At 48.7% G+C, this 23,403-nt stretch overlaps 1 protein-coding gene across 8 annotated transcripts in view; it reads left to right on the top strand.

The window, feature by feature from the left end:
* Mef2 (myocyte enhancer factor 2) overlaps positions 1 to 23,403 on the top strand; it is a 278,552-nt gene that overhangs the window by 220,607 nt on the left and 34,542 nt on the right. The window contains exon 1 of one of the 8 annotated variants that reach the window (XM_077700116.1): positions 17,180 to 17,354. The exons of the other annotated variants lie outside the window; for them this stretch is intronic. The gene's annotated coding sequence lies outside the window, so the exon portion shown is untranslated. Of the gene's footprint in view, positions 1 to 17,179; positions 17,355 to 23,403 lie in introns of those variants that run through there. 8 annotated transcript variants of the gene reach the window in all.

Below are 23,403 nucleotides of genomic sequence, written 5' to 3'. Positions count from 1 at the left end.
CCCTTCGCCTACTGTTCTTACCAACTTGAGCGTCTGCCCAGTTCACTCGTCCCCTAGCACTGAAGCCCGGACCTTCAAAAAAAGTGGGCGCTGCTCTCGTCGAGAATTGGCTGAAAACATTCGCACGGCGACATTTCAAACACGCTCCTGCTCTGTTTGGGAGCATACTGGTCGAGGTCTCATCTTCCCGCCCATATTTTCTTGCGTGCGTTCCTGCTCCCAGGCAGCCCACCCCGGCCCCCCAAAAGCGAGGAACTGCCCTTTGTCCAGCCAGCGTGTCTGATTTCCAGTCACTCCAGAGCGCGTCCCTAGACGAGTACAGTGTGTGTTATTAGATGGCCGTACGCATGTCCAGTCAGCAGCGCCGCCGAGCGACCTCCGCGGCCGGCGCAGGCAGGCAAGCGGCGCAGCGGGCGGGAGAACGGCTTGTCGGAACGGAGTCGACGACCTCTCGTCGTCCCCGGCGAAGTTCCCGGCGCGTCTGACCCACTGGTCCAGATTTCGCCTTCGTGGGCGAGCTTTGCCACGGGGAGAAAGAAGCCGCGGATCGGCCCCGACCGACGCTTTCTTCTGGCGCCGCGGAGGAGGCCGTTCCAGAGCGGGCTTATCTATACTCGTGCTTAGTTTGAGCGCGTTAGGTGCCGGCATCGAGGCGTGCATCTGGACGAGCCTGTAATCGAGCGCCTCCCCTGTGTGCGGCCCCCTGGCTTGCCCAAACTACATGGTGGCACCTCGCGCGCTTGGCTGGTTGTGTTTGTCAGTCGTGTCATCTGCCAGCACGGTCCCTGGATGGCCAGTCACTTGGTGGTGGCGTCCGCCAAGGCACCTTTAGCTCGCCCCCGGTCGCAGCCGAGACGAATCCAGAACCGTATCCAAGCTGACGTTTTGGGCGAAGCGGATTTTAGGGTATTCTGCAGGGTAGGAAATCGCGCCCACCACTGAACTGTATATGTCTGCACGCGTTCGTTACTGGTTCTCGAGAGCCGCTCCCGCGCAGTTAGGCCAAGGCGCGGCATGTGCTGTTTGCACTCCCCGTGGAGCGAGTACTGAGCGTGATATAAAGAACCCTCTTGTGTGTAAATACGGTTGACGTCGAAGCTAACGTGCTGGTGGTACGGATGATGCGAGGAAATGACCTGGCATCTATTCTCATGGTCGGCATTGAGGAATTTCAACCGGCTAACTGGTTCCGTTTGCTTTCCTGATAATTTGCTCGACTTCCCGTACACTGGTTAGTACTATATACCCTGTGCGAACAGTGCTGAAGGAAGCCGCTAAGGTTCTGAGATATTTTTTTTAGTTTGTACTGAAATAAGACACGGTGGTTGGAAGAGGGCGGAAGGTTCTTATCGTCTGTCTAGTGCCTAAGGGTACTGCAAATGCTTGGCACTGGGGTACACCTAGAGTCACTAAATAAAGGCTTTTGGAGTATCGGCACTCTTTTCTCTCATTGTTATGTGCCGCCAGGATTTTCATTGGTCGGTCGGCACCACGTGATATTTGTTTACATATGGGCGCAGCCATTTTGTTTCCTGGTCTCTCTCTCTCTCTCTCTCTCTCTCTCTCTCTCTCTCTCTCTCTCTCTCTCTCTCTCTCTCTCTCTCTCTCTCTCTCTCTCTCTCTCTCTCTCTCTCTGCTGCGCGGACGCTAGAGCGCCCGGTCACACTCTGTCCGTCACAACCGGCGGTGGTTTCGTTGGAGAGATGGCAACACTTCAAGGCAGAAACAAAATGGCCCTCAGACGCTTCCGGTCCACGAAGTGGCGGTACTCTTAAGCGTAGCTTATTTAGTGACGCTAGGTACACCTATGGGGGCCGTTGGGGTTTCCTTGAGAGAGAGAGAGAACAAACTTTATTGAGCATCAGTTGTGTCAACGACGACTGGTGACCAACGCTTGGACGGCGCCGATGACCTGGGCTGCTCGTTCAGCGAGTCTTCGCTGGACCCGAGGACTCGAGCTGCCTAACGCCGCCTCCGAGTGCTCCGCAGAAGAAATGAGAGGGAGTTATTTGTGAGGGCATTGCCAAATGATATGAGCAACTGTTTCGTGGTCTCCACAGTGATTGCGGAACTGTATATTTCGTTGAAATGCACAGTCCTGCAATCACGATTGCCATCTCCTTCTCAGGATGTTGAGTCAATACTGCGCCTTCTCCTGCCTACCGCTTCGGTAGTAGCGCGCCTGCTGTGGTCACTATCTGCTAGTTTAAGACATCGCTGTTGGCTGATTTCGTTTGTAAGGGGCCAGTTTACCTTACCAACGAAAGAATAGCATGCTTATCGTGTGTGTTAGCGCGCATGGGCGTGAGCTTAGGGCCTGGTCCCGGCACTGGCAAGCTGTGCTTCTCCGCACTGCGTGCAAAGTTCGGGACGCACACGCTGTAGGCAATGGGAGCTCTACTGATCGATGCATGCTTAAGAAATCAACATTATTTCCTGTTTTTTTTTTCCTATTTTATGTGGCATGACAACGGCGCGCACGTGCCTACCCTCATCGCGGCTACAACGGCCAGTCGTCATCGTAAAACAGTGCGAAGGGTTGACGTTTTACAGGCTAAGCAGGCCGAAAATGGGTTCAAAATGGCGAAAGCTTTTAGAAGCTTTGTAGCATTGTACCTTACAAACAGAGGCGCTGTAAATTTGTAATCTAAAATGATGCCAATGTTGCGTCTTTTTTCAAGGATACTTATGTTAACGGACTTATTCAGGAGAAACATCGAGAGCAGCACGGATTGTATAGCGAACACAGAATTCTTACACTCGCTATGACCCCAGCATTAACAGTTACAAAATGAAGCACCAACTGGCGCCATAACGAAGCGACTATAGACTGGCTTGGAAAGAGCATCGAAACTGAAACGTCACCAGCAGAGGCCTTGCGACGTTGACATGCATCTGGAAGGAATTCTTTAGGCAGACTCAGGCCAGCGCTGAAGGCATCTTGGGCCTGCTTTGCCCTTGAATCGGGAATAGACTCTAAGATGCTAAGAATAGACCGTACAGATGCTAAAGCCCCTGCTGCGCTTGCGACATATACAGTGCGGTCGCTCAAAGAAAACAAAATTCCGTTTTATTCAAAGGGGCACTGCACTTTTCACCGTTTAATAATCTGAGACAAAAAAAAAACGAACCGCCGCTTAATATTTATGCGTTAATATGTGAAAATTAGCGACATATATATGCGTGAATTGATCCCGATCGCCCAATTCCTGCATGGGTATGCGCCATGGAATGCAGATAGCCCCATATGTGTGTGACCGTGTACCCATAGAGAACAGATCCGAACACATTAAACAGACACCGTGTTGGTCTCTCTTCCCCCCCCCCCTCTCCCTTCTCCTCTCTCTCTCTCTGTCCGATGAAGACTGGTCCTCCCGTCCTCCCGTCGAAACGTCAGTAACCTGCATTTATATATTTATATATATATATATATATATATATATATATATATATATATATATGAAAACAGAAATAAGGGTTGAGAGTTAAGAAAACCTCGGAAAGCAAAGAGGAGCATGTGGTAGGTCATTGATACAGATAAAAAAATTTGGAAAGTGGAGAAAAAATGCCCGCCGGGTGGGATCCGAACCCACAACCTCCAGAATACAGGTCTGGTGCGATTCCTATTCTGATTCGCTACATGCATAGCGAGGGCCTCTGTTCTGGCAGTCTTGGTGCCATAGGGAGCTAAAGAGGATTCAACGCTGGTCAACCACTCTCGACATGTCGTAGACACGAGTCACGGCCCGGCAGTTAAAAAGTAAGTCCCCTTCATCCCGAGTAGTACGAGTGGCGCTGGCTACCACCCCCAAGCGCAGGTAACAAAAATACCTTAACATAAATACCCCAGAAAGTGGAGGGGAAAATAGCCCCGCTGGTAGCGTAGTGGTCATCGCACCAGACCGGTATTCTGGAGGTTGTGGGTTCGGATCCCACCTGGCGGGCATTTTTTCTCCACTTTCTTTCTTTCTTTCCAAATTATTTATCTGTATCAATGACCTACCACATCCTCCCCTTTGCTTTCCGAGGTTTTCTTGACTGCCAACCTTTATTTCTGTCTTATATATATATCAGTGTGTCGAACCGAAAAAAATACCGGTTCAGTGATGGTTCTGGTTCAGGCAAAATCATTTCGTTCCGGTTCAGTTCCGGCTCGACACAATCATGTAAAGAACCGGTTCGCGAACCGGTTCGGGAGCTTGAACCCGTTCGATGAGTGAATTATCACTGAAATTACAAAAAAAACATTGAGTAGTTTAAAACGACAGTCAAATCAAAACACAAACAAAAATTCAAAATGCTGCTGTTCCCCATGGGCAGTGGCGCAATTGCAAAGCAAACTTGAAACGATTACGAGATATTAGAAAAACAGATGAAGTGGTGACGATTTACCACCTACTTTCTCGCCCAGATATATGTTGTCCTAGCGACTATTCATAAAGCCACCGCCAAGAGATGTGACGGTGGGATATATTTTCTGCCCTTTCCTTTTTTGTTGAGATCACTATAGTCGCTATGAAATCGCCCATCACGCTAACTTTGAAGCCTTAAATTTAGGCCTGCGTATCCGCGCGTTCAAATACCAGGGCTTAATACCAATTGCGCACATTTTTTATATTTGTAACAAAACAGAAAAATCCTACAAAAGGCACATAAATACTACCGATGAATTATATTATTTAGTCACCCAGAATAATTTCTTAGCTGTCACCTTATCGAATGTGTTAGCCACACTTTTGTTAAAAGTGAGCTTTAGCAGAGTCCTTCAATGCTTTGGCTTTAGTTAACGCTCAGTCACTGCATTATTGATCTGACCACTGCAATTCCTGTTGCGATAGCTCTACCGGATGTGTGCATTACAATCAGTATTTCATCGTACCGCCTGACCCCGGCCATCGTTGCGTGTGCTACATTGCGGAATCTTATAACAGATTATGCTGTTACAAAATGAAAGGGAAATTTGACGCGCGGAGCATGAGATGGGACGTTTCTGGGTAGACGCTCGAGATCTTTAATTCGTCCGCAGAAGTACTCCCCTCCGGAACGAGTAGCAGTAGAAATAATGTAGCGAGTTGAGCAGTTAGCACAAGTGCACTTTCGAAAAAAAAGCATACCTGAAAGAGCCAAAACTGCAGAACAAGCAGAAAAGATGATCGCTGGGCGAATGGGACCGTGTCAGGAACCGGCCTGTCTTTCTGCACGTGTCATGTTCTTTATTACTGTTTCTGCTTCCAAGACAAGGTCGAGGGCTGCAGTTTCTTGCGAAGGGATTAAGTGCGCACATTAACAGCTTTCCCTGACATATCTGTTGTTATTCGTATTTGTAAAAAACGGAACTTGTCCACTGTACTGTCCTCATAAACTGACCACGGAACTCACTTCTTTCGCATTGATGACGCGTTTGGCTGTGGAAGGCAGGGCAAAGAAAAGTATAGATCAATATCTACGTTTTGGTGCTTTTTTTACTTATTCGGTTTTACTTACTTTTTGCGTAATATTTTAGAACAACGTGATTAGCCTTTTCTTTTTTGTTGTTTTACGTGTAAACACATTTAAAAAAAAACTGGCGCATTTGATTCCTCGTGCTATATCTCTGTTCAGAGGCGCAGCTTATGTTGCAGGCCGGCAGACTTATTTTAACCAGCTGCTGATATTAAACGTGGATCAAAATCTCGATACACGGACGTACTCGATTTCCATCTACTTCAGAAGAACGGTCGTGGGAAAGGGAGATCGAGGCCACTTGTGGTCAGCAGCAAACGGCTCAGCCACTGAGCAGCTCCTGCGGTCACACTTGTCAAGTATTAACAATTTGCAGGTGTCGGACCTTTTAAACAAATTATGAAATGCAAAAAGTTTGCACACAGCGGGTGTGGGCTTTCGCTGTTGTGCAGTGGAGCACTCCTGCAGCCTGATTGCTCCAATAAAGTCGCAGCTAGGGAAGGGCAAAGTCGTTTTAAATCCCCTGCAAGCTGCCGAGAAGGACATTTCGTTTGTTCAGTATACGCTCGCGCTTCCAGCAGCAACAGACCATTGCTACATTGGTGCTCATTCATTACCCTTGTTGTTATACAGAGCGTGATGATGTTGAATTGTCTGGAGGGGACTGTTCGCGAGCGGGTACGAAGATGATGGTACGTGAAAGAAAAAAAGGCCTGAATTGCATTGACTGAATATCATCAACGGAGGGTCGAACCGTTTTGGCATGAACCGGTAACCGTTATTTCTTTTTCCGGTTCAGTTCCGGTTCGGGTTCAGCGTGATCAAAAAGTAACGGTGCGGGTTCGGGTTCAGTTCTGTTTCGACGCCCATATATATATATATATATATATATATATATATATATATGCTTCCCTGAGGAAAGCAAGTTCTCTTTGCTGAAACGTAGGCCACAATCGTGCTTTTACCTTGTTCGAAGTTTTTCTTCTCTTGTGTTCTCTACGATCTTCAAAGTTCTACTACTCCCTATATATATATATATATATATATATATATATATATATATATATATATATATATATATATATATATATATATATATATATATATATATATATGAGATACAAAGAGAGGCGAAACGAGACTAACCTATTACTGTTCTAAGAGGGCAAACAAATGTCGCGTCAGTAACCGTCAAATTCTCCGCGTTGTGAAACTTCTTTCCGTTTTAATCCAAGTGCTTTGTATCGCCAGGCGGGTTTGGTGTTGTAACAGCATATGTGGCTGCTACTCTTTTGCTTTGAAATCGAGACGACTGTGTGGCCTTTTGTTTGTCTTCTTTTCCGTCCCCTTTATGCGCGTACAACACGTGGTCGCCGCCAAGAAAGGGCACAGGGGGGTGTTTAGTCACACCATTCGTCTCCCACGGTGACCCCTTGTGGAGAGAAATGCTCATCACGAATACCGGTAGACAACTGCTGATGATTCCTGACCTTATGTGCGCGCGTCGAGACTTTTATCGCGCCTGCTAAATGACCGCCGGCAGCTGCTGACGGCCCTAGGCCAAGTAAGATGTGGCATTATATTGTTTTCTGCACTTCATCCGGCAGCATGCCGCATTAGAATGCGGGAAGAAAGGCGGGAAAAATCCCGCTTTATCTGCACTTCGTCCCACTTGCGGTGATTGGATAGGTAAAGGGCGAGAAATAACAAATAACGTGGTGCTCCTCATGCATACTGGGACAAATTAATATTTGTGTTTGCCTGCCATTGTCTGGTGTATTTGTACACCAGTACACCAGCCCCCCCCCCCCCCCCCCATCGTGCTCCTCCTGTGCGATTCTGTTGCATCTCGTAGATCTGAGTTTAAGCAACGGAAACTCTCTGAAAGCCGGGATTTTGATTTTATGGGCTGAGGCACGCCGACTAAAGAAAAAATTCCAGGTTCTTGAGATAGAGAGAAGCCGCATTTGTAAATAAAAACACTTTTATTTGCAAAAAAAAAACAAGAAAAAACGGGAGGGGCGTGCTTGGGAATTGCGCTTTTCACAAAAAACAGTTTAGTGAGTTAAACTTGTTGATGTACAAGTACAACGTGGTTTTATTGAAGTCCTCGGGACAGTAGACTCACTTCGTTATAAGCGGTAATTGTTTAAAAGCGAGGATAATTTGTCAGTGATGCGATAATTTGAATAAATCGATTTCGTTATGAGGAGGGTTTATTGTATATTGCGTTTCTAAGCTGAATGGCCGTAATCATGTCAGCCGGTGAACGCGATGCCGAGACGTAGCCGTGAGGTCCCGCTTCGAAAGAGAGCGTGTGGCCAAGTACGCGGTGAGAATCCTGTTCCGAAACAGGTCAGCGCGAAAGGAACGTGATGTGCCTGCCCATGCATTGTTTGGGAGGGACACTCAGCGTCCATCTCTGGTCGTCACTTGGCAGCCAAAGTATGGAGCGAAACATAGACACGCCCACGGAGACAGCGAGGGCACGTTCTTTCTTGCTTGCTGAATGCGAAGTCTGTGGTTGTGTAGCTTCTGCGCTGTTGACTTAGGAGTACGTCGACTAACGAGCGTCAAACAAGCACTGCTTTTGATTACGATGTTCCGACCATATTTCAAGATGCACGCTGAAAACGAGAGGAGACAGAGCGCGGCCCTGTGGGCCACCCGTTCCTCCTTTCGTGTATTTTCCTTGGAGAGAGATGCTAGAAAACGCGCCTTTTATCCGAACAGTTTACCTTGCGCTTGAACTTCACGTGTGGCGTTTGCGAATTTACCTCCACGGTGTGCTGACAAAACCAAATGGGCACTTCGCGTGCGCGTAGAGTTCAGAAAATTCAGTTCCACCGAAGAAGCAGAGATCGCCCGTACAGACTCCCCTAAAAGCGATGAGAACACTCCTCAAACATTACCATTGCGCGGGCGCCTTGTGCGAGTTGAAACAGTGAAAGGACGGTGTTGTGCGCGCGGTGTGAATGAGAATAAGAGCGCGGAACGTTTGGTCCCACGCTGCGGCGTAATGTACGGTCTCGCCGCTCGCACTTTCTCCGCTCTCCGGGCCGCGATGAATGAAGCGCGGCGGCGGCGGCGTTCCGGCCGCCGGAGAGAATTCGGGCCTCGGGGAAAACTAATCCGGCGGTGGCAGCAGCGCGCCGATTAGGCCTCGCAGCGGCAACAGTCGGCGGCCGACTTCCCGCGCGCACGCTCCCTCGGCGCAGCGCGAGGCCCACGAGGGGGTCTAGCTAGGCGCACGCGGAAATTCCGCCACAAAAACAACGTTGCACCAGTGGGAAACGAGTCGAGGTTGCGGAAATGTCGTCTGCGTCGCAGATGTGCGCGTTTCGGGCCGCCTGTCCTCCTCCTCCTCTCTAGCACTTTCGGCTCTCTCTCTCTCTCCCGCGGCTTTTCTTCCCGTTCATTCCTCGCCTGTTTGTGTGCATCCCTTTCGATTCCCTCTCCGGCTCTCGCAGACACGCGGACGCATTACACACCCGGGCTAAGCAGAAAAAAGAAAACGGGAAAGAACGAGAGTGAACGAGAGCAGGCGACAAGAGGCCGAAACGTCGAGAGGTGAAGGTTGCTTGCAGGCGTTGCGCCACCTCGCTCCGCTGTGAGAGCGTCGGTCGGGCCGAGGCTGGAACTTGGAAGTCGTATCCGAGAGCAGCGCCTCGGCTTTCTTCGCAGAATTTCTCTTTCTTCTCTAGCGCACGCGCTGTATGCTTGTAGCGTCCGTTCGTGAGTGGGTAGTCGAGTTCGCTTCGCAGGACCCGGGCCACTATGGATGTAAATACAAGCGCCTTGCCTGCGAGAAGTTGGGGGACCTCCGTGTAGATTAAGAGGGACTCACCTGTTTACATTCCTATGGGACTGACTACTTCATGACCCACGGGCTTAAAAACCATCGGGCCCCAAAACAAAAAAGTTTTTTTGGATACATGAAAACGCTCCAAACGTCCTAGTTTGCTTATTTTGCAAATATGTCACTTCTGTACTGAAATAAAAAGAATAAAACTCTTGCTTGCTAGACACCCAGCTCCATCCTATGGAAACGACATGAACCAAATGTGGTTCTTATTTGCTTTTTTTATTTCAGTAAAGAAATGACATATTTCTAAATGAAGCAAACTAGGCCGTTATAGACAATTTTATGTATCAGTAAAACTTTTTTATTGGTACACGATGCTTTTTAAGCCCGCCAGTCATGAATTAGTGAGTCCCGTAGGAATGTGATTGTGGTCATGCGAGTCCCCCTTAAGGCCCCCTGGTGAGATAGAGCAGCGTAACGAATGCGACCTGAAAGAAAATATCACCCGTCCAAAATCAGGTGGGAGAGAGAGAGAAGGAGAGAGATGTTAGCGTCTCTGTAACGGAGGCGAAAGAACGCTGGGTGTTGTTAAATACATCGGCGCATTCCTAAACTTCAGACGGCCTAAAATGCGTTCGCCTGCGCTACGGCGGACTCTCTATTATCATGGACGGAATGTTTGTTTAGGGCGTTAAAACTCCAGTGAAAAATAAAACTATGACCACGTACTCTTTTATCCTTTAAGTGTCTATTATGACATTTTTGAGCGCTCGCCTCTGATTTCCAGAGCATGTCTTTGGGGCTTTTCACGGCAATTTAGAAATGGATTAGCAGACACCCTTTAAATATGATCGAATCATTTGGATGTGGCTGGGAGGAGAAGGGAACAGGAAATCGCAGTAGGAGCCCCCACCCATGCAATTTCTTTCTGTTATTTTTCTGTGGAACAGGGAGGATATAAAGCGGCTACAACAAAGTTCACCCGAAAAGCTGTGCAAGAAGTACAGCCGGTAAATTAAACGAAAAATTTCATTCCTCAGTTGGCACGAACAGGGAAACGGGCGATCATTCAGCGTTCTGACGTACCTATCTTCCGAACTTGTGTTCCTGAGGTTGATTGATTGATTGTGGGGTTTAACGCGCCGACGCAACGCAGGCGATGAGGCGCGCCGTAGTGGAGGGCTCCGGATTAATTTTGACCACCTGGGGATCTTTAACGTGCGCCGAAATCTCGTACACACGGGCGTTTTTTGCTTTTCGCCTCCATCAGAAAAGCGGCCGCCGCGGCCGGGAATCGAACCCGCGACCTCGTGCTCAGCAGCGCAACGCCTTAGCCACTGAGCCACCGCGGCGGGTTGTTCCTGAGGTCGTGACCTTTTCGCAAACATCCTAGTCCTCCCAATGCCCTCACTCATTTCGAGTGCGGGAATTATATCACTCTTATATACGGCGCAAACACGAACGCGAAGTAAATTTTCAGGATTTCTATGTACCTCCTCGCGAGGACACGTCGAGTGGCATCGCAAAGGGGCGTGGGCGTGCGTTCCGTCCCACACATGCGTTCGCATCGCGCCAGCGCATGCACATTAGCAGCGGAGAATCGTTGGCTCGAGGCGCCGGGCACTACGTCTCACCGTCACCTCGACGGCTTGGCGAAGCGCCGGCCAGCCTCGCCCGCGTCGTGTGCGTAGCGGGCATGAGGCCGGATAGGCCGCCGCGCGCAGTCTTTTTTTCCTCGGCCGCGAACGGAGCGCGGAAGTTCAGGGTCCCTGCCCCGACGCACCGAAGGAGTTGGCGCGGGACCATCGAAGACAACACACCCCGACCGAGTGTCTTCAACGGGAGGATCACACCTTGGAAGGTTCCTCGTTCGCTCGCTGTTCGGCGTCACATGTGTCTGAAGCTGCCGAGAAAACGGGAGACGTCGGTGACGTAGTTTTGCTGGGTTACAGCCGACGTTCGTTAATTTGAGCCTGCCGACACCGCGAGTACAACTAGACAACTATACGAAACCATCAAATTTTGCCGTATTATGATACGCAATAGAACCAAACGAGATTGTATTAGCGGACGTAGGTTTTATTAAGCGCTTCGAAACTTCATTTGAGGAAGCGTAATTTTATTTCCAGTTGAGGCGCGAGTGCCAACGCTGCTGCAGAAGCACGTCCCCAATCCTGGAGTTTAAACAGGTACTCGGTGTTCGTTTCGATGGCTTCTCCCAACGGGCGAGTGCCTTCGCTGTCACTGATTACGTGTCGGATCATGGGTCCTACGCTAAATAAAAGAACAAGCAAATAGTTATTTATGATTGATTATGGTTTTTTTAATGGGTTTTGTGATTATAGGGCTTAACGCGCCGAAGCTACACCTGCGGGGATATGAGTGGCGCCGTAGTGGAGCGCGCAGGATTAACTTTGACCCCCTGGGGATCTTTAACGCGCGCCGAAATCTCAACACAATGGCGTTTTCGCTTTACACTTCCATCTGAAAAGCAGCCACCTCGGCCGGGATCGAACCCACGGTCTTCGGCTCATCGATGCAACGCCTTAGCCACTGAGCCACCGTGGCGGATCATTTCTTTATGTAGAAAGTGTTCTAAGAACCATGGGGTGAAAAGCGAATGTCTGGCGCCCGTTTATTCCCAATTTTTTTATCACTGAGTCAAACGTCGCTTCCTTATAAGTAATTCATTTGTATTTTCTTTTTCTGCGGTGCACAAGTTGGATTCCTTGGGGGGGGGGGATGACACTTACCGTATCATTTGCGTGTAGCGAACGCTGACGCAAGCGCCAAATGAATGTGGTTATGTGGTGGCTTCAAAGCGGAAAGCGGCGTCGTAGGAATTGTACGACGGGACTGCGTTGACATTATTTCTGTCTACGAGGAAATAGTGAACATAAGTGGGGAACAAAACACATTTCTTTTTTAGCTTCATCGACCATTATGATAGTGTCGATGAAGAGAAAAAAAAAAACGTGTTTACTAACATGAATGGGCGTATATACATCCACCTTACAATACAGCATCAAAGAAGTGCCATGGCGCTAAAGTTGGTGCTTGGCGACAACTTTTAAAGTAACAAGAACGCGCATAAAAACAAGACGCAAGCGCCACAGCAAAAACAAGACACAAGAAAAACAAAAATAACTCAGCAATGAAAATGAGTATACGTAATGCGATGAGAGACGGCACTTTCATTTGCGGCGCACTCACAGCTGCAGGTGGCGTACACCTTGTTCCTTTTAAGGCGGAAGCCTTAAGTGCCACATTGGGAAAACCGTCGCTACTGTTGTTCTTGTCGGGTACAGAACACAGGTGCCTCTGTATAAAGAGTAAATACAAAATCTCGGGCCATCTCCACTAACGTGAAACCTGGGGTAATGTTGCCATTTTAACCATATTTTGTTATCGCCTTCCCTTAGCTGTGTCAGAAACCCATTTTTTACGTTTCTGGCGCTGCTTAATCGCACAATATTAGTAATTTACCCATTTGCAAGCACGTAACCGCGCTGATGGTACATGCGATCGTCGCGGTCAATGATGTATTTTCGTTCTACCTAGTACATGCGAAGTTCTAACTAGAAAAAAAAAACATTCTTTTCAACTGCGTGCCTTTCAAGATCCCGGGGATGGTAAATAGATTTGCTTTTAAAAAGAAATTATTTTTAGTTCTGGGTTTTTTACTGCTTACGTTACTTTTTACCGCTCGCCTTTGGAAGGCAGGCAGGCACGCAAACTGAAGGGAAGGAGATAAAATTCCGGATCAGGCTGCTCGCGACGGACAGCGCCGGGATGATGTCTTCGCTCTAACCTATCGAACCAATGAACGACAAGACGGAACTAGGCCTCCACGAGCTGTTGCGAAAATCAAACCGCCGCAACCACCGTCCAGACAAAGATATACTGGACAGGGTCCGTGAGACATCAGAAAGGCGGGACCATCGAAAAAAGTGCGTAAGGTGCATTTTTGGAACTCCCCTGACAACGGCCTGTGGAAAGAAATAAAAAGGATGAGGGGGAAACGAAAATGCGAGAATAAAAGGTAAAGCTGTCGAAAGTACGTGCAAAGTTGCAGCTCCCGGTTTATTTCATTGCTGAATGAAAAAAATCCCGGGCCATCTCCACTAAAGTGAGGCCTGGGGAGGAGGGAATCATGCAGTGTATAAGTGTATTCTTGGCTACTAAAGCACTAAGTTGGGCGAGTTGGTTACTGACTAAGGAATTCGTTGTACTAGCGAACATAGGGACAAAGCTAAAGAGAAGACGAACCACACGCTAGAACTTTAACTCAGTTTATGCCAGTTTGGCGTTTTTGCCAACTGAGATAAAACCTTTCGGGGGTATAGAGGTAATACAGCTCTGCTGTAAATACAGCTCTGCTGCGCGAGACGTAAGTGAGTTTCCCTGTGTGTATTACGACGTGTTTATAACCACGATTATTACGACGACGACGACGACGACAGGAGACGCCAACAGCCCCAGCCCCCAAGGGGGCTTCGCCCCTAAAACGCATTTGAATTGTTATGGGATTTGAACCCGAGGCTCCACAGTCACACGACCACAGTGCGTTACCACCGTGCTTCTGCCGTTCGTTGCCAGCCGCGTGACAAGTGAACGCGACGGCACGGGAGTAAAACAGGTGTACTCTGGCCTCGCAAACTCTGTTTCTGGGAAAGCTTTGACGTGTGTCACCAGTTTGCCTGTTGGAGTATTTCGAGCCAAAATACCAGGAAACAAAAAGGGAAGAAAGTGTCGCACGCAAATGCGATGAAGCGCAATGGAGAAGGTGATAGGCATCGCCAGGCTTTCGCCTTTCGAAGTTCGTAAGCAGGCTTAAGTGCCCGTAGATATTTTTGTTATTTACACCAGCATGATGCAGAGATGTAGATGCGCTGGTGTCCCGAAAAATTGCTTGTTTACACAAGCATGGAGCAGGGGTGTGGGCTTGCTAGTGCATTTGCACTTTCTACGTTCAAATCACCATTGCAAGGAATAATTGAGACGATATCGCCGTGTTCTCAGCGCCTACTTTACAGAGAATGTTAGTATTAGTACATTTAGCACCACCAACAAGATATCTTGCCCCGCAGTGCAAACCTTGCAGTTGTAAGCCAGGGGTCTCAAAAACGCGGCCCGCAGGCTTTCAGATTGCGGCCCGGTCCGCTCATGAGTGTATTCGTTCATTTATTTTCATTTTCTGTTTTTGGAGCGCACCCACTACGGTCAACATGTATTAAGCAAATATTATATATTTCAGAATCGGTGTCCAGATTTTAGTCATCCTGGAGATGACTAAAATCTGGACAAATTTCGCTCAGAGATGACCCGGCATATTTACAAGATGTGGGGAAGGACGTGCTTCTTTCAAATTGCAGCGTTAGCTGACTGACATGTTGTTAACCCCCCTCCTCCCCCCTCGTTTCAAACTTCTTTGCTGTCCAGGCCTTTAAGGAACTGAATTGCGTGACTGGGTCCCGCTCACTGATGCGAGTTTGAGACCCCTGTTGTAAGCCAATAACTTAGGTGTCGCGGGCTTCCGCTTGACGCAATCGTCGGGGAACAGCTTGGTATGCGAGGATCTGTGTCGAAGGTTTCGACCGGAGATGGCGTCGTCGCCCAAGAGTCGTGTAACGAAAGCTGGCTTTTGTCCACCGCCGGGCCCTCCTGGATCGTGAAGGCATGCGTGCCTATTCCGCCGAAGAGGGAAAACGCGCTCGTCGCTGGCACTCCTCAGTTAAACAGGTGGTATGCCGCAAGATCTTCGACCCCGGCGGCGGCCGCTATGCACGGTCGCAGCGCGCGTGATTGCAGATTAAGTGGCTTTGACTTCAGGTTTCATTTGTGGCGCACATAGCACAGGAGGTGACAGGGGTGAGAAGATGTTTACACGTGCTGGCAGGACCTGCCTGGGGGTGTGCATGCGTAATTAGCCAGAAGTCACGGTCAAACGCCCGCTAGCATTTTTCTGACTTGATGCAAAAGTTCACATCTCTAAAATATTGGCACCCTAAACGGTTTTTTTTAATGAAAGGGGGCGGGGGGCGGGGGGGGGGGGGGGGGGGGCGTAGAGGCGGCTAGTCGTTGTTACTGGTTCCTTATTTCTCACGAATGAAGCGGTGTCTAAAAGAAAACTAACGCTTTGACATCGACCATGCATGGAGCTGTGGGGTAAAAAACTGCGCGTTTAACCTGCGAACTTAGTTAACCTGGACAGCTGAGTACGTCCAACCTATAGCAGCACATAATCTAACATTCTACGAAGTGTTCCATGGCATCGCATTCATATAACTATGCCCTTGTTATGTCTAAATTACGGAAACGTCCTTCCAGCCGTGGCACTCCAGACTGGAGAACTTGCCTGACCTTGAAATACGGCATAACCAAATATCATGACTGTGTTAGCTATTTATAATAGCTGTCGCAGTCTGAGATACGCAATTCTATATGCAAAAAACAACAACAGGGCGGTATATATGTGCATGATAGCGTTGAATGAGGATGATTCCGCCGTTGATCTGTGGTACTTGCTAGCTCATAGTGAAAAAAAATGGCCGTGTATCTGCTCCTTTGGCTGCAAATGTCGACGAAAGATGATAGTCGACTGGTGCCCCGGCCAAGTAAATGCCTCCCTTCTCTTTCCCGCTCACCTCTAATTGTACCTCCTCCGTCTCATTCCTTCCAAGATGACACGCTACAGGTTTGCTCAAGTCAATTTAAATTTACCACGTTCCACTGCTCCCAGTCGGGTGCCTCGATGCCAGCGCTGCCATACGACGGAGACGCGCATGAATCGAGGCACCCTACTACAACGTTTATAGAACCGCGTTGCCCTACTCCACGAACGTTCCAAGCGGAACGCGGATCATATCTAGTGGAACCTTTCGTTGCTATTACCGTTTATTTCTTAAATGCCGCCAGGAGGTGGTCCGGGCAACAGCAGGGTACGGTTTTCTGCCGTTTATGTAGTATTTCATTTGCTATCGCAAAAGCAAACATCCGTGAATTCTTTAAATAAGGGAACACTGCAAATACCCCTAATGTATTGGTTTGCTGCCTTATATTTGCGTAATGTCTTGTTCAACAATGTTGACCAGTACGAACATTGACACCGGACTTGGACGTTTAGATTTGGCTGTGAGTATATAAGACTATTGCGCATATTCTGTTTCACTTTGGTCGGGTGGCTGAATCGAGTCACAGACAGGCAGACCAAAATTTCTGCGCTTAAGTAGCCCAAGAAAAACTGTCGTCTTTAAAACTGAAAGAAGATTCCTGCTTGCTTGAGCCGAATTTATCGGCTTCGACCCGAAATTCTGAGCCTACATTCTCACGTGCTCTCGGGTGTGTGGAACATAAGCGAAACCTCCGCCTTCCGGTAGCAGCTTATACGGGCACACCTTCTCCTGCAGTATTTAGCGGCTATTTGTCTTTGAGGTCGACCTCGTTCTATATCCACGTGCAGCGACCAGTAGAGGCGGAACAGTTCGCCAATAACAACGTCCCATTCCAAGCTGTGCAGCCAGAAGTGCAAACGTATTTGTCCTTTCAATCCCTCTTCCTTTTCTCCTTTCTTTCTTTTTCTTTTTTTGCATTTTGTGCGCACGTGGAGTCGTGTTTCTGCTTTAATTTGCAGTCGAAAGGGAGCGCTCCCCGATTCTTCTGCTGCAGCTGCTATTTTCGGCGACCTCGCGTATTTCGTCACATGCTTGTTCTGTCTTCAGCGCACGAAGTTCAGCCCTCTAGCGCAATCCAAAGACGCTCTGTCTTGTTTATTTCTTTGGCGCTATACGGCCAGCGAAATCTTTTTTGTGGCGCAAACGTATGGAGGAAATATATCTTGGCGGGACGACAGTTGTTGCATTGCTCCAGTTGCTGCATTGTCGTCGCGTAAAAGCGAGGCGCGTATCCTCACCCGCCTCGAGTCGGAAGGCGCGCGTGCGCGGACGCGAGTGGACGTACAGCAGCGCTGGTAACGTTGTGCAATTTCCTGTTTTGTGCTGTGTTGTGGTGTGCGGAGATGAAGTTTGCTGTGCTTCGAGCATGCCGGCGCCGTGTGCGAGGTGAACTTTGAAACTTGAAAGGCCAGAGTTTCGCTAAGGATAACTCGGTAAGTGCCTGAAACCAATCAACGTACCTTCCGAGGATACAAATAGAGTATGGCGCATGGACTGGGACTGGGACCGCGGTACCGGTAGATTACTTCCGGTATAGCATTTCTCGTAGATCGTGACGGTATGGATTATTTGTGTATACCGCGGCTGATCTATTGTGATTAAGCTGGGCGTTTGATAAATAAGTGCAGACAAGTTCTGTCTTTAGAATGTGAACTTCTAAAGTAACAATTGTGCTAAAAATAAAGAAAGAGTGAAAGTATTTATTTATTATTCAGAATGCACGCTGCCGTAGTTGCTGACACTTACGATGCATTTTGCTAGCAGTCACTGTTGAAACGAAGACAACTACCGAGAAACCAAAGGACTGATGTGATATTAACATCTAAAAGTTAATTTGCGAGTGTATGGTGAAACGGTAATTCAAAACTTCATTTTTTTTTCTGGGAAAAGTAGGGGGTGTTGGGGTACGGCTTTGCATTAGAAATGGTATTTGTTTTGCGATCATTGTCTCTGTCCCACGTGCGAGGCTGCATTCAAAAAGCCTTTTTGGGTCGGGAGAAATTCTTACCCTGCATCCTCGTCTTCTGCAGAAAAACAATTGCTCAAAAATTGCTCATCTGCTTTATTACCATCTATGCGCTGCTGTCTGACACGTTTCGAGAAATACCGGCATCTTTCGTCTCTCTCGTTCAAGTGTTATAGGTCAACGACACCGGAAGAAAGCAATACATTTGTGTGGGCATACGGAGAAAGCCCGCTGAGATTTACGTATGCGCGAACGCGAAACTAAAGTCTTTCTCTTAATTAGGGGCTTACTTGTGGTATTTGACTCAGTGACCAAGTGCTTCCAATGAAGGCGGCTGCACACGCGCCTAGTCTGACGGATAGCTCAATTAGGTTACGTGTTGTCGTCCTTTGTATTGACATACAGAAACTGGCAGCCGAGCTTCTTGATTGAGCATGTGCCGTTGCCGAGTTCAGGTTTAGCGATATTTCTGACTACACTACACGCATACTCAAGATCAGCTGAGCACGCGACCTAGCAACATGGATGTGAGTACAAGCTCGAAGATCGTCTCCTTCCATCTTCGCGGTACGCATTCGTTCGTTTGCCGATGGCATTGAAGCAAATTGTATCTTTGAGTGGGCAGTGGATTTAAACGCGCCATTATACGTTCGTAGAGCCGCTCTGCAGCCTGCGAAGTTCATTTTGGTGCGTTCAGTTTAGGTGCCCATCGGACTTTGGATGAATGCGCGAGCTCGTGACAGAGATCGCTGGGCATGTTGCCTAGTATGAATGCCCGTGCACCACTCTCATACCGCATGTAAGTGGCCTCTGGCGTAGACGCATGCGGCACTTTATTTTCTGATCGGACATTTAGAAAGGGCGCGACCCCATCCTTGCTGATTTAATTCATTCCGCATACAGCTAGGAGAGCACTGCGTCGCAGCTGATCTTGAAGTTGACACCACTTTTGAAGTTGAACAGAACTACGCTTAGTGAAGCTCTGACGGATTCAAGTTGTCTATAAGGAACATATCAGCTGCGAGCCGCGCACTCCCCTAAGTACCTTCTCTCCCCCTCTCTCTCTCTCTCTCTCTCTCTCTCTCTCTCTCTCTCTCTCTCTCTCTCTCTCTCTCTCTCTCTCTCTCTCTCTCTCTCTCTCTTTGTGCGTGTATGTGTATGTGTATGTGTTTTTTACGCACACACACACACACCAGATTTCAGCGCATGCGTTAAGCAATCCAAGCTTCGTACAAATCAACCAGTAGCTAGCCTCACACCATACATGCGGCGCATTTCATATTTTGCGCGCGCATGAGTATGTCTACCGCTAGTTAAATTTGAACTTAAACCAGCTGGCTCTGCGATGGTTCTGCTTTTTTATTTAATTTAAAGGAGCCCGATCGACACACACACACACGTTGTGCACGTTGGTTCTCCAGTTCGTGCGGTGCAATGTAGCCAAGGTTATGGGGCCTAGTGTGTAGCCTGCATGTACACGCGGGTGCTTGTTCCTTCCGGCGTGCACGGCAGCCGACACGTGTCGCCGCCTCTGTGCGGCAGCTGCCGACGAACAAAACAACTCGCGCTGGCGTCACGAAAAAAGAGAAGACAAACGAAGGCGGAGCGCATAATAGAGAAAAAGGTAGATTTGGAAGGCAGCGGAGATAGATGTTTGCGAAAGACGGAAGGTCGATGTGCAGAGCCTTATGCGTCGGAGGCGAGAATCCGCGTATTCGCCGCCTATATTGAAGCGCTCCGTTTTGCTGGGAATGTCGCGCCGTTCTTTGTAAGCGCGAATCGCTGGACGACTCTTTATCTACGCAATACTGGACAGCACGTTTGAATCAACTATTAATGAATAACTGGTTAGCGCGATTGAATTGTGTGTAAAGTGTCGAGAAATGTAGCCGGTATTTTGCCCGTCTGCATGTAGTGCCCTTTGCCTTGTTCTTGCTGGGCTCGATCGTTTAGTAAATGTGCGTGGTCTTGAGCGATTGTGAAGGATAACGAGGCTATCTCCAAATAAACTAAAAATGCTTGCACCGGGAGCCCTTCCGCGGTTGCGAATTGCGCAGACGTTGCTAATGTCCTCAAGCAGGCTGCAGCTCTTGTAGCCAGCACTGCTTTTTCAATCGACATCGAAGTGCCTTGTTACTCCATGCCACATAGTGAGTTGCTTTGTCGCCCTGTGCGCCAGCTTATCGAACAGCCCTGGTCAGAGTTTTTTCTAAACGATTTTGTCATTTCTTCGGAGGCCTTGTTAGATGCTTTAGCGTTGTATCTCTTCTCCACAGCAGTCAATTTTAGAAAAATGGTGTTCGTACAGAATCAAGATGCATGCAGTGCGTCGAGCGTTGTACATGTCACTAGATAAGGTTACAGATATATGCACTCTTTTCTCCTATTGTTCCGTGTCACCGCCGTGATCATTGGTCAGTTCGCATCACGTGACATTTGTTTACATTGCGACGGTTCATCGGCACCGCCATTTTGTTGTTCATACGTTTTAGTCAATCAACTCTGGTAGGCTTAGCTTGCACTCTCTGCTCTGCGGCTGCGCGCAACTGGTGTCATTCCGAACGCGAATCAAAGATAACGCGCTTCGCAGCATTTCAGCAGCAGAAGTGTGTCCGGAGATGCCGTGTTGCTGCGTCTTCGGCAGTGTTGTTTACAAATGACCTCGCCAAAGTTAGCGGTGAGGCCGCAGAAGCGGCAATTTGGCAATACTGAGAAACACCAAAGTGGCCACCGTTGCTCACTTGCGTGCCTCACTGATGGTACTCTGCATCTTGTCTAGTGACACTATAGCTGCACCAATTCTGCGCCACTTTTTTTTTTTTTTTTTTTTTGCGAAATTGGACACTGCTTTTCAAAGGCGGAGGAAGCTTCGTAACAGTGGCAGCTTTGCTTAGAGGTTCCAACAAGTCATGGAACTGCGCCCAAACGCTTGCGCTTCGTGCCGTCATCACGTGCTGCATCATACGGCTGCAGAGGTGATGAAGTGCGTGTTCTGCGTTGCAGTTCAATCCACACAACGTGCTTCACACGGATCGGGCGAGGTGATTAGTTTTACCACAATGAGCTTGGGAAAATCCTGTGTTAAGCGGCACTTGGGCGGACTTAAGGTGATTTCAGGCAGAATGCAGTGTCGACGCCGAATGGAAAATATGTTGGGGTTTTCGGTAAATGTCACATTCGAAAGGTGTTTCACATCGCTTACTGGCTTGGGAAGTCGAGAAAAAACAATTGTGCACCTTGTTCGTGTAGCCGGCGCGATTTGGGGACGGCTGTATGAGCGATCTCTTTCTATGGCTATCTATCTCAATATTTCTTTGCCCTTCGCAAGTGTACGTCGGCAAAGTATTTGATGACTTCGGCACCGATTTCACGTAGTCTATTTCTACGAACTCTTGTTTTAAGCGCATCGTATCATCAGCCACAAAAAGCCCATATGCACTTTTGATCGATGCGCGGGAAAAAGGGAATTTAAATGTCGTGGAGCCAGTGCACGTAGTGATTATTACTATCAGTGCGCGACTTCGGACATGTCGAACTGGAAAGCAGCAAAGAATGCCATATCAGTTGTTACGCTTTCGCGGCGCGTATCGGGTGAGTGGACACAAAAGAAAAAGTATGTGCGCACGTAATGCGCAGGCTATACTACGAGTCTATAAGTTACCAGGCATAGCAGAAGCCAACTGCTGAGGAATGCGGATTGGTGATGCAGTTATCCGCGGCAGTTATGCGCCGCAGGAAGGAGTGGTTGGGGGTCAATGGGAGAGGCCTTCGTCCTGAAGTGGACCTGAGCAGACTGATTACGGTGATGACGATGATAGTGGTGATGATGATGCAGTTATTCCTACTCAACAGTTCGAACAGCCACAAGGTGTCACCACTGGGACGGCGCAAACGTTAAAGGCCTCATAGCAAGCAACGCGTCGTCCTAGATACGTTAGTCTAGTCGTAGAGCTACAGAAATAGGCAAAGACACAGTGCTGGCTTTCAGCCATGTAGCTCCGAAGCATTGTCTAATCAAATCACAACAAATCACCTCCCTTAAATTCAAAAAAGGCCATTTTGTGATGCTGTCAGAAACGCATACCTTGTGTACGTAAAAGCTTGATCATAGTTGGCAATTGAGTTTTTTTTTTGACGATGATCATTCTTGGACATCAAAAGACAATACAAAATTAAAAGAAGTTCCTTTGAGGAATTTGCCGGTAGTGCGTAAGCACTCTAGCAGCATCTGTCGCATTTCTTTACCTTTTGTTTTTGTTCTGATGTTACCTCGACTCTCTTCGGTGCTCCTTTCAACCAAGTCAGCGCCCTTTTCTTGGCAATCAGGCTTCACTGCAATACACAATACGCAGCGGGGGAAAGCCAACCTTAGAACGACCAGGTCGCTCCAAGGTAGCTTAACCTCTGGACACTGAGCCCCTTTAAAGTCGGCTTCACAGTTAGGCACATACGCATTGCAGTATAAGCAGTGATAACGGATGCGGAGGAACAATGAAGGGCTTTTTGGTTTTACAAGAGCAGCACGTTACGTCACGAACGGATGCACGATTTTTCGAGGGAAGTACAGACCTAGAATGCTTACGCATTAAAAGGTATTGCACCGTTCGAGCAAATCGACGCTTACGAAACGGGTACTGAACTTAGTGGTGTACGCACATTAGTCCTCGCGAACATACCTACTGTGACATATCCCGGAACGGACCCACGGTCTTCACTTCAAGGCACATTGTTCGAGCCCTTGTTGGACATGTATTCGGTTTCGGCCCTAGGCGCTTCGGGAAAGACTGTCGAGGCATCGTGGCCTTTGACCCGCAGCTGAAACGGTTCCTGCCTGCGGCTGGAACGGCTGGCTGCAGCAGAAGCCGAGGTGCCTCCGGGGCGACTGTTCACCCCCTCATGCGCTTGCGAAGAAGCATCGCGCACTCGTCGTCGGGTTTGGGTCATCGCACCGCATTTTGCAGCGTACGGCCGCGGTCGTTATCTAACGCGGGCCAGATGTGCTTCCGGTGGGAAAAGACGGGCGCTTCCGGTGTCGTGAACCCCTCGCGAGCGCTGGGCCCAGGCCGCGGAGTCTCGCCCGCAGCCCGACGCGACAGACCGAGTGCACCTTCCGCTTGCGCCACCGCCGACGTGCATGTGTGTGATACGCTTACGTCAAGGCCTGCGAGAGAGAAGAGGGAGAGAGAAAACGGTGTCGCTGCATCCTCGAGAGTGGTCAACAGACAGCATGACGTCACTGTATGAAGCCTCGTTTAGCCAATCGCTGAAACGGGAAGACGAGATGGGGTGCTTTGACTCCACTGTCGTGTATGGTGACGTACCTCCCAGCCCTGCGGCTTCTACTCGGTGACGGGTGTCGTTGCACCCTTGGGGTAGTTTTCTTGAACTCAGCATCGCGGTGTTCATTTCCCACCGTAAGCAATGTTAATTTCCTATTTTTCGTAGCTGGCTCCCTCAACGTCGCTGCTGCAAGAACTGCACTGCGCAACGGTAAAAAGGAATGTATGTTGCGAGCG

The sequence above is a fragment of the Haemaphysalis longicornis genome, unplaced genomic scaffold (assembly GCF_048455015.1).
Source record: "Haemaphysalis longicornis isolate Haplotype H1 unplaced genomic scaffold, Haemaphysalis longicornis Haplotype H1 scaffold_2, whole genome shotgun sequence".
Classification (NCBI taxonomy): domain Eukaryota; kingdom Metazoa; phylum Arthropoda; class Arachnida; order Ixodida; family Ixodidae; genus Haemaphysalis; species Haemaphysalis longicornis.
This window is presented reverse-complemented; position numbering and strand designations above follow the sequence as displayed.